The sequence below is a fragment of the Miniopterus natalensis genome, chromosome 9, assembly GCF_054644295.1.
Source record: "Miniopterus natalensis isolate mMinNat1 chromosome 9, mMinNat1.hap1, whole genome shotgun sequence".
In the NCBI taxonomy this organism is placed as follows: domain Eukaryota; kingdom Metazoa; phylum Chordata; class Mammalia; order Chiroptera; family Miniopteridae; genus Miniopterus; species Miniopterus natalensis.
Genome location: NC_142089.1, coordinates 32,148,844 through 32,157,875, shown reverse-complemented (window position 1 = coordinate 32,157,875; position 9,032 = coordinate 32,148,844).

The following is a 9,032-nucleotide window of genomic DNA, read 5'->3' as shown; positions in this document are numbered from 1 at the left end:
CCAGACCGATTTTACTGTGGTGAGAACACTTAACATGAGATTACCCTCTTAACACATGTTTAAGTGTACAGTGCTTTCGTGTCGATAGTAGGCACAGACCTCGAGCTCACTCAGACCACTTTTTCTAACACACACAAATCTGAGCCTGTCACTCCCTTGCTTAAGATCCTCCAGTGGTTCCCTGCTACCCTTAGGATATAGCCTCTCAGCTGTTTGCCTTTACAGACTTGTTTCGTGATACTGACCCCTTGCCCTCCCCACCCCCCACCCCCAACTCTTAATGTTCCAAACTTGTTCTCTTGCATCAGTCATTTCCTTCACATTGGCTGCTTCCTCTGCCTGGGCCATCCTGCCCTCCTCCTGTTGCCACTCACCTTGGCCTCCTTGTCTCCTAAGGGCTCAGCTCAGTGTCACTGCCTTTCGGAAGCCTTGCCTGCTTCTGCCACTCCAGGCGAGATTAGTGAGAGTCTCATGCGTTCTGTTGCTGCACTTCTCAGCCTGTCTTGTTTGCCTGCAAGCACATCAAGGGTCCTGTACTGCGGCCTGTTCATACACTGATTCTGCTTTATTATGCTCCATAATTAAAGACGAAAAAAAATAGATTAAATATACCTGCTCAAAGTGCTTCAGCAGCTAGGGGCTTAAAAACATTCATTCCCTCTCCCCACCTCAGGATTTGCTATGTCCCTTTATGCCTCCAAGCTTTCCAGTGTCTCATTTGTGAGCACCTACTGTGTGCTGGCCTGGTCTAGATACAGCAGCAATAGCACAATGCCCAGCACTTGTAGCTTACATGCTGTTCCTTCTGCTTGTCCCTCTTCTTTTTCTTGTAAACGCAAACCAGAGTGACTTTCCAGACACCACAGGTGGGATTCTTCTCTCCTTTTTAAAAATTGTGTTCCTTTTTATATGAGGCTGACCTAGGTTCAGATCTCTTACTGATTCTGTAAGTATTCAAAGCAAGTAACTTGGCCTCTCCAAGCCGCCGTTTACTCGTCTACACAATGGGGTGTGTGTGTGTGTGACACACATTCCCAGGGTTGTGTGAGGATGAAGGAAGCATGTGCAATGCCCAAGAACAGCACTTGGCACATAGTGGGTGTTACACCCCGGTCCCCTCCTGCCCTCTCCCTGTTGGCCCTTCTCAATGGTGTCGGCCCGTGGCTGGCCTCTGAGGGCAGCATGTGTTCTTAAACTTTTCACTTTCAGGAACTCTCCTTTTTGTTATTTTTCCCCATGCTTTGGAAGATTTTGATCCCAAATTGCATGTATTAAGTCATCATTAATTTATCTCCCATTTTTTATTAATCAAAGACATAGATAGCTGCCCCCCAGAGCTTCTGATCTGTACAGCCAGCTGGGAGCCACACGTGGCTGACATAATTCCAGCCAGAGGCAAAGGCACTCAACAGTGTGTGGTCTGGGTGGCCTGAGGAGGGTGAATGTAGATGCATCATGCTCGTTTTCTTTTCATTGACCATGAGTTGTGGGCACTGCTCTGACAGGTCACTCGTAGGCTAGGGGCTGAATTTTTGGGGCCAGGCTCTAGAATGGGGCCCCACGTGGGTCCCAGACCCCTCATCCCATGGAGCTCACTCCACATAGATGGTGTGCACCAGCGCCACGCAGAAGAGCGTAGGGTTCACAGAGTGGGAGGTGGCAAAGCTGTCTGTACAGGCCCCATAGGCTCTGTCTGGAGACCACCACACCATCCTGCCCCTTGCTTCTGATGCTGAAAGACCACACGAGTTTGTAGCGGGGCAGGGTGACAGCCTTGACCAGGTCCGGATCTCAGCGCTCAGCACCGCAGCCAGGTGGGCACGCTGGGCTGGGTGGAGAACCGCACTGTCCAGCTGGGAGGGCAGTGAGCCTGCATCAGCTCCTCTGCCTGGATGCAGGGGAACTTCACCTCCGGCTGGCCGACCGCAAGGAACCTGGAAGGAGAGGAGGGAGGTGATGGTGGGGGTGTTTGCAACAAGGAACATAGAATTTGGGCTTGAGGCCTAATATGTTGAACACGGAACCCTGAGTTGGAGCATGGGATTTGGGACACGGATTGAAAATGGGACACAGAACCTGGAAGACAAGACAACTTCATAACTTCATAACAACTTCATGTGCAGTGCTGTGCGGTGATTAACCCGGCTTCCAGGTGGCCCTGCCTGCAGTAAGTGCCCTAGGGCTCGGGGTCCTGCTTCCTCTCCCTCTCCCGGCACCCTCCCCCGCCCCTCCCCCTGCCCCCAGGTCACTAGCCCACACCCGCTCTTGGACTACGCTGACCATGCTCTCAATGTCTGATTCTGTAAAAGTGAAAGTGATCATGGAGCTAAACAACTGTCACTGAATGTCATCACCTGTGCGAGGCCGGGTTTGCCCCAGAGCTGACAGAGCAAGGAAGTTTATATGGGAGGTGAGTCAAGGAAATTCGGTAAGGGAGTGGGGAGGAACACCAACAAACGTGTGCTGATGGGCAGGTGACCCCGGGGCAGCTGGAGCTCATCTGCTGGGGTCCCGCCATAAAACCGCTGAATGCCCTGCAGACTCCCACCAAGGGACATTTATCCACCAATGTCCACTGTCCCTCAGGAGCTGAGGGTCGCCTCCCAGTGCAGCAGCTCCCTCATTGGTGGCCTCCCAGCGGTGGCTCAGTGCCTGGCAGCCAGTGATGCCCTCAGGCAGAGTCGTAGGAAGCCTGGTGCACCAGGAACTTTTACTTTCTGCAGGTTCTGCCAGGTGAGCAGGAGGACACAGGTGGCACATCAACAATGTGCACTATGCTATTTCACCTAATTTCACAATCTTCAGAGAGCAGTAGCGGCTCCATTTTGTAGGCAGAGAAGCAAATGCGCAAGAGGTAAAGCAGCTGGTGGAGGATGGTAGGGCTCCGTGGCACGTCCAGTTCCACCCACCACCCATCTCGTGCCGTGTCTGACCAGTACGGGTTGAAGCAGCATCTGGTGAATGAATGAATGAATGAACGAATGCATGAACGAACGAATGAAGGCCTGGTGGATTAGTTACTGCTCTTCTGTAAAACGAAGGTGGGACTTCCCTTCCTCCCAGGGCTGCTTTGAGGAATACAGGAGATTGCGTCAGTGAAGTGCCCAGCATCGTGCCTGGCCCACAGTGTGGTCTCCGTGTGTGTTAATTCCCTTCCTCCGACTCGTCTGAGCGCAGCAGGGGTCTCTACCAAGAAGTGAACCTTCATGCCCAGCTTACTGACCACCTTCAGGGAGCTGCTCCCTGAACCCAGATAAAGGGCCCCAGGGAATCTCCGGCATGTCTCTACTGGCTCCATCCAACCAGTCCCAACGCCTGTCCAAGCTTCCCCGTGTTAACAAAGCACAGCAATAGCTCGCCCGGTGTCTATGTTATTGCAGAGAAGGCTTTCCCTCACTCTCTGTCTCATGTGTTCAGCCTCTCCTTGAAGAGCTGTGTGCAACTCACAGAGACTCCTTTCTCACCGCCTTCACTCCCCAACCCACTGCCATCTGGTCCCCTCCCTACATGCTCTCAACAGGGTTCCTGGCATCCAGAGATCATTTTTTGGCAGCATTTGATGCTGCTGTCAGTGCCCTCCTTTCTGAGTCTCAGTTTCCTCAATAGCATAATAATTCCTACCTCACCAGATCATTCTGAGAACTGAATAACTCCTTCGTTCAGGTACTCAGCAAACATTTCTGAATCTGCTCGTGCAGGCTTTCCTCTGGCTCTCGAGAACCCTGACTGTGGAGGTGTCTCCTGGGCGCACAGTTGCTGCTATAACAAATGTGAGAGAGCCCGGCACTCTGCCTGGTCCTAGTGGACACTCAGTGAACGTGGGGCTCTGTCTCCTTTCTGCCTTCTCTGGGTCTCAGAGAACGGGTAGTAAGAAGGGGTCGGACTTGCTCTCTGAAGTCCTCTCTAACTCTGATGGTCCAAGGCCCTGGCCCACCCTTCTCTGGCTCCTTGGCCCCTCCACCACAGCGACCCCTTCTCTCTCACTTTGAGTCCCACATGAGTCTGCATGCAGCCAGGAGGCCCAGAGGCTGAGCATGGCAGTTTCTGTGTCTGGACTTTTTGAAGCTTGGCTGGCCCCCCTTCTTGATGAGGGACCTGATGTTCCACTTCCCCGACCAGAATTGCCAGTGGCCTGAGGGGTAAGTTGGAGGCAGGAGGGACCAGGGCTCTCAATGAAGAAGGCTATGGGGATCTTGGCCCCCAGCTCTGCCCCCAGGCATCTATAAGCCTCCATCTCGAGTCTGCACCAAGCTCAGACCTCTTCTTCCTCCCCACAAAGGGCTTCCACGTGGGAAGAATCAGTGTCACGGTGAGAACACTGGCTTTTGAGCGGTCAGATGTAAGTCGAGTTTCAGCTCTGCCACTAAGCAGCTGTGTGATCCTGGGCAAATCATTCATTTATCTGAACTTCAGTTTCCTCGCTTGTAAACTAGAGAAACTTTTATTCCATCTCTCAGCAGATATTTACTGAGCACTTAATCTGTACCATGGGCTGAAATACAGCAGTGATAAAACATGGGATCTTTGCTCTCCAGCTGATCATGTGCTGGTGGGGAGACAAACAATAAACAGCCAGAAGTCTCAACCAGGGTAGTACTGCCCCCCAAGGGTGTTTGGAAATGTTGGGGGACACTAACACCTCCTGACATAGTGAGGATTAACTGAGATAATGTGCGCAAGTAGCAAACTTTGGCCTGGCACATAGTAGGTGCTCAATAAATGCCTATTGATAAATGAACTAACAAAAGCAATTCTCTCTGAGTCCTGGTTACCAAACAGTTAAATAGAGCTGGTAATTCTTACTTTGCAAAGTTGTTATAAAGATTTCTAACTTTGTTTAAATTAATGAATTTAAATTAAGTAGAGCTTACTATATGCCACATACATTTCTTCTAAATGCTTTGCAAATATTAACTCATTGTTCTCATTTTACAGGTGAGGAAACCGAGGCACGGGGGGAGCGGGGGGGGAGGTTAAGGAACTTGCCCGAGGTCACACAGCTTGGATGTGGCTGGATATCAGTGTGCCTGGCAAACCATAGAAGGTCAATAGCCTCTTTATTGTGGGGCAGGAAGGTTTTAGGCCCGGGGTCCTGCAAGGCAGGGGGCCCTGGAAGGCTCCCATGCTGGGCTCTTCTTGGTGCCTGAGACCTGGATGTGAAGAAGGAGCAGAAGGGAGTGAGTGAGGGGCGGGTGTGGGGGAAGGGTGGAAAGGAGTAAGGACAGGAGGGCCCGAGGGGTTAAGAGGAGGCAGTAAAGCACTCCAGACAGTGACGTGGGGGGTCATGAGCCTGAGACAGCCATTCCAGGGCCTCTCCTAAGACAGGGAAGGACTCCAGGCAATTTCCCCTTATGTAACCATGAACTTCCTCTGACGTGCCTTGGCTTGTTAAAGATCCTGGCGGAGCCAAAGCAGAACTAATTGTCCATCAGAGAGGAGGGGAGGAGAGCCATTGGGCCAACAAGAGGCTTCCTTTGTGAGCCTCCCTCACTCCCTCTGCCTCCTGGCCACGCAGATCATCTTCCAGGACCTCCTCTGTCGGGCTTCCCTGGTGACTCAGAGCACCAGCCTTGCAGCTCTACAGTCCTGGGTCTGCCACTTACAGGGCGTGTGATCTTGGGCAGTCACTTCACCTCAGTTTCTCCATCTGTGTAACGGGCAACGGTGATACCTCCTCTGAGGGCGGTGTGAAGATTAAATGATGCGACTTACATAAAGTGCTTAGCTAAACCCTCAGCTCAATGCACGGCCGCTGTAGTTACCACTCGAGGTGTTGCATAGCTCTCACCCACCTGTAGATACGCAGGCACCTACGGTGCACAGCTCTTCAAATCTTACAAAGCCCTTTTGCCTCTCAGCTCTTGCATTTTGTCCTCACAGCAGCCGGTGAGGTAGAGCAGGGGTAGTGACCTCACGTCACACGTATGGAAACTGAGGCTCAGAGGGGGAAATGAGAGACTTGCCTGAAGCCACACAGCCTGTCAGATGTGGAATGAGGGTCTAAATGGGGAGTTTCTAACCCAAACCCCTCGATCATTCCTCCTAACCTGTGGATAATAGCACTGACCCAGAAGCCCCTGGCCCCCAGCTCTGCCCTGTGCTGGACTGTGCGCCCACACTGCACAGGTGCTGCTCCAGGGCAGGTGCTCCACCACGCTGGGCCTTGGTTTTCTCGTTGGTCATGTGGGGACAGCACCCTCATCTTCGGCAGCTGGGAGGTTCAGTGGAACGTGGTGTGGAAGGGCCTGGAGCCAGGTAGCCCCATGAAGGGCCCCATCCCGTCCCGTCCCGTCCCGTCCCATCCCATCCCATCCCATCCCATCCCATCCCATCCCATCCCATCCCGTCCCGTCCCATCCCATCCCGTCCCGTCCCGTCCCGTCCCGTCCCGTCCCGTCCCGTCCTCACTTCCTTCCTATTGGCCCTTCTGGTCTCCTGGGAGGTCATTCTTGGGTATGGCCTTCACACCCCAACCTTTGGGGACAGAGATGGGGAGAATGGCTGTGAGAGAAAAATAGAGACTCAGAGATGGTGGGAGGAGAGGGGGTATAGCTCCCTTCTCCAGGCAAAATCCAAGCCCTGGGGCTGGCCCAGGGCTCCCAGGGTTGGGAGGAGCCAGCAAGACCCCATGGGCCTCCTCCTGCTGTCCCAGGGATTCCACCCCAGCCCACCAGCCTTCCCTTGGTCAGGGAGTGTTTCTTCCTGCCTCCCCTGCATCTGACTTTCTACCTCTCTCCGTGACCCTTCATCTCTCTCCGTGACCCTTCACCTCTCTCCGTGACCCTTCACCTCTTTCCTGTTGTTCCCCCTCTGTGTTCCCACCGCTTTCTCCTTCTCATCATCTAGGGCCCCACCCTCACCCCCCACACACCCCTCACACTGTGCTGACCCCTGTGGCTTCCATCAGGCCCCGCAGAGGAAGTCTGGGATTCGACAAGCACGTTTCGCACCAGGCAGACAGAGAGGGGGGTGCTCCCTGTGGGTTCCTACCTCCAAGATCTGTCACCAGGACCACACTCACAGGGAGATCCCCAGGTCCCCAGGGCTCTAGTTAATGGAGAGATGTGGCTCCCTTGGGCCCAGCCAGAACCCCCTGGTGGCAGCCTCCCTGCACCTGTCCTCTGCCTCACCCCCTTTCAACCACCCAGACCTTTGTGGAAAAGGGAGGCATTAGGCAGCCCCCTGCAGCAGGGAAGAGAGACCAGAGTGGCAGGGGTTTGTGTGAGGGTGCGGGAAGAGAGGTGGCTGTTGGGGTGGGTGGAGCGGTGGGGATGAACATTTCAGAGGTGAGTGATCTGAGAGACAGCAAGTCCCAGCTTTTGTCACAATAATAGCAACAGTCTTATGGACGGTTCAGGTGATGCTGTGACTGCCCTGCCCGCATCCTGTGACATTCACATTCCCACTCAGGCAGACAGCTGTGCCGACCACCCCGGACCACAGTCCCATTCACGGGTAGGTTGGAAAGGCCCAGGAGCGATGCCCTCAGCAGCCTTCACCCAAGACAGTGACAACTGGTGGATAAACACTCCACTTCCTCACCCCTCAGTGGAACAACTGGGGTTGTAGTCTGCACCGGCTCTGGAGGTGCCTGTGGGGGTTGAGCCTTGTTTGCCCACCATGGCAAGCTGCTCATTCCCACACCCTGAACTGGCTTCTCATCCTGAACCTTTCTGTTCCTGCCAATCAAGCCCCACAGGTAAGCAGATCCCTCATGCTGGGCTATTCCTGATGCTCTTTGCTGAACACCTTCCAGGTGGCCTCCCACGCTGGCAACCAAGGGTTCCCTGGGGACCTCCTGACAAAAGGACGGGCCAGAGGCAACACGTGGTCTGGCAGATGGACCTCAGAGTTCCTCTGAGGTAAATAAAAATCCTACTCGCTCCTAAGCACTGAGCCAGCACTGGCTAAGACTTCCCACACTTTATCTCATCTAAGGCTCACGGCCACCTGCAGGCTATTGCATTACTCCTGTTTCAGTCAGGAGGCCGGGCCTCAGAGAGGCTGGGTGACTTCCCCAGGCTCCCACAGCCTGGCAGTCGGTGGGAGAGCCGGGGTTCAGAGGCCGTCTGTCTAACCGGAGCCCAGGCTCCTCACTGGGAGGTAGGAATGTGCCACGTTTACCCCAGATGCCTGGTGCCTGGTGCAGGCTCTGAGCAGAGGAGCTTAGAAATGAGCATTGGGCTGAACTGAACCAAATCGGGCTCCTGGAGGAAATAGAAAGATCCTGTTTCCTGTTGGACACCAAGCCGGGGAGGGCATTTCTGCAGCTTAGCTCCGAGCACAGGGTCCGGCACATAGGGATGTTCAAGCAAGGTTTATGAGTCAATAAAGGAGCAAACATTTAATATTCTTGGCCAGAATTTACACTGTGGCCCTATCCAAGATTGTGTTAGGACTTGCACAATATGATTATCCCATTGTTATTCCTGCTGCATTCTTCCATGAAAAAGACTTCTCCCTCGTCAGCTGTCCACTATCACCTCCTTTGATCTCCCTCTGAGCTAATCTAAGCCTGAGGGATGCTTGTCTCACTTGTCGCACTAAATAGAGGTTCCCTTCAGTCTCCCCATGAATGGGGATGGGAAAAACTTGTAGCAAGTGCCCACTATGTGCTTCAGCTTATGTTACCACGTTTCATTTCCATAACAACTCTATTGTCAGGGCTGAATGGTCCCACTAGACAGATTAGTAAGACTGAGACCCAGAGGAATTAGATGACTTGTTCCAGGTCACCTGACAAGTTAGAGGCTGTCCTGCGATGGATCCCAGACCTATCTAGCCCCAGACTCATGCCCTTTCTCCACCACCAAATTCCCTTCCAGCCCCAGCTTGCTTCCATTCCTGATGCAGTGTGGCCTGTACAGATCTCAGAACGTGTAAACTGGGTGACACTAGATCCATCACCTTAGGGTGGAGTGAAGGAAGCACCTGGGGATCAGTTTACTAATTCGATGGGCTGATGAATTATTCATACTACCATTAACTTGGAGGCCCTTTCAGCCTCACCTCACTTTCCCCTGCTCCAGACC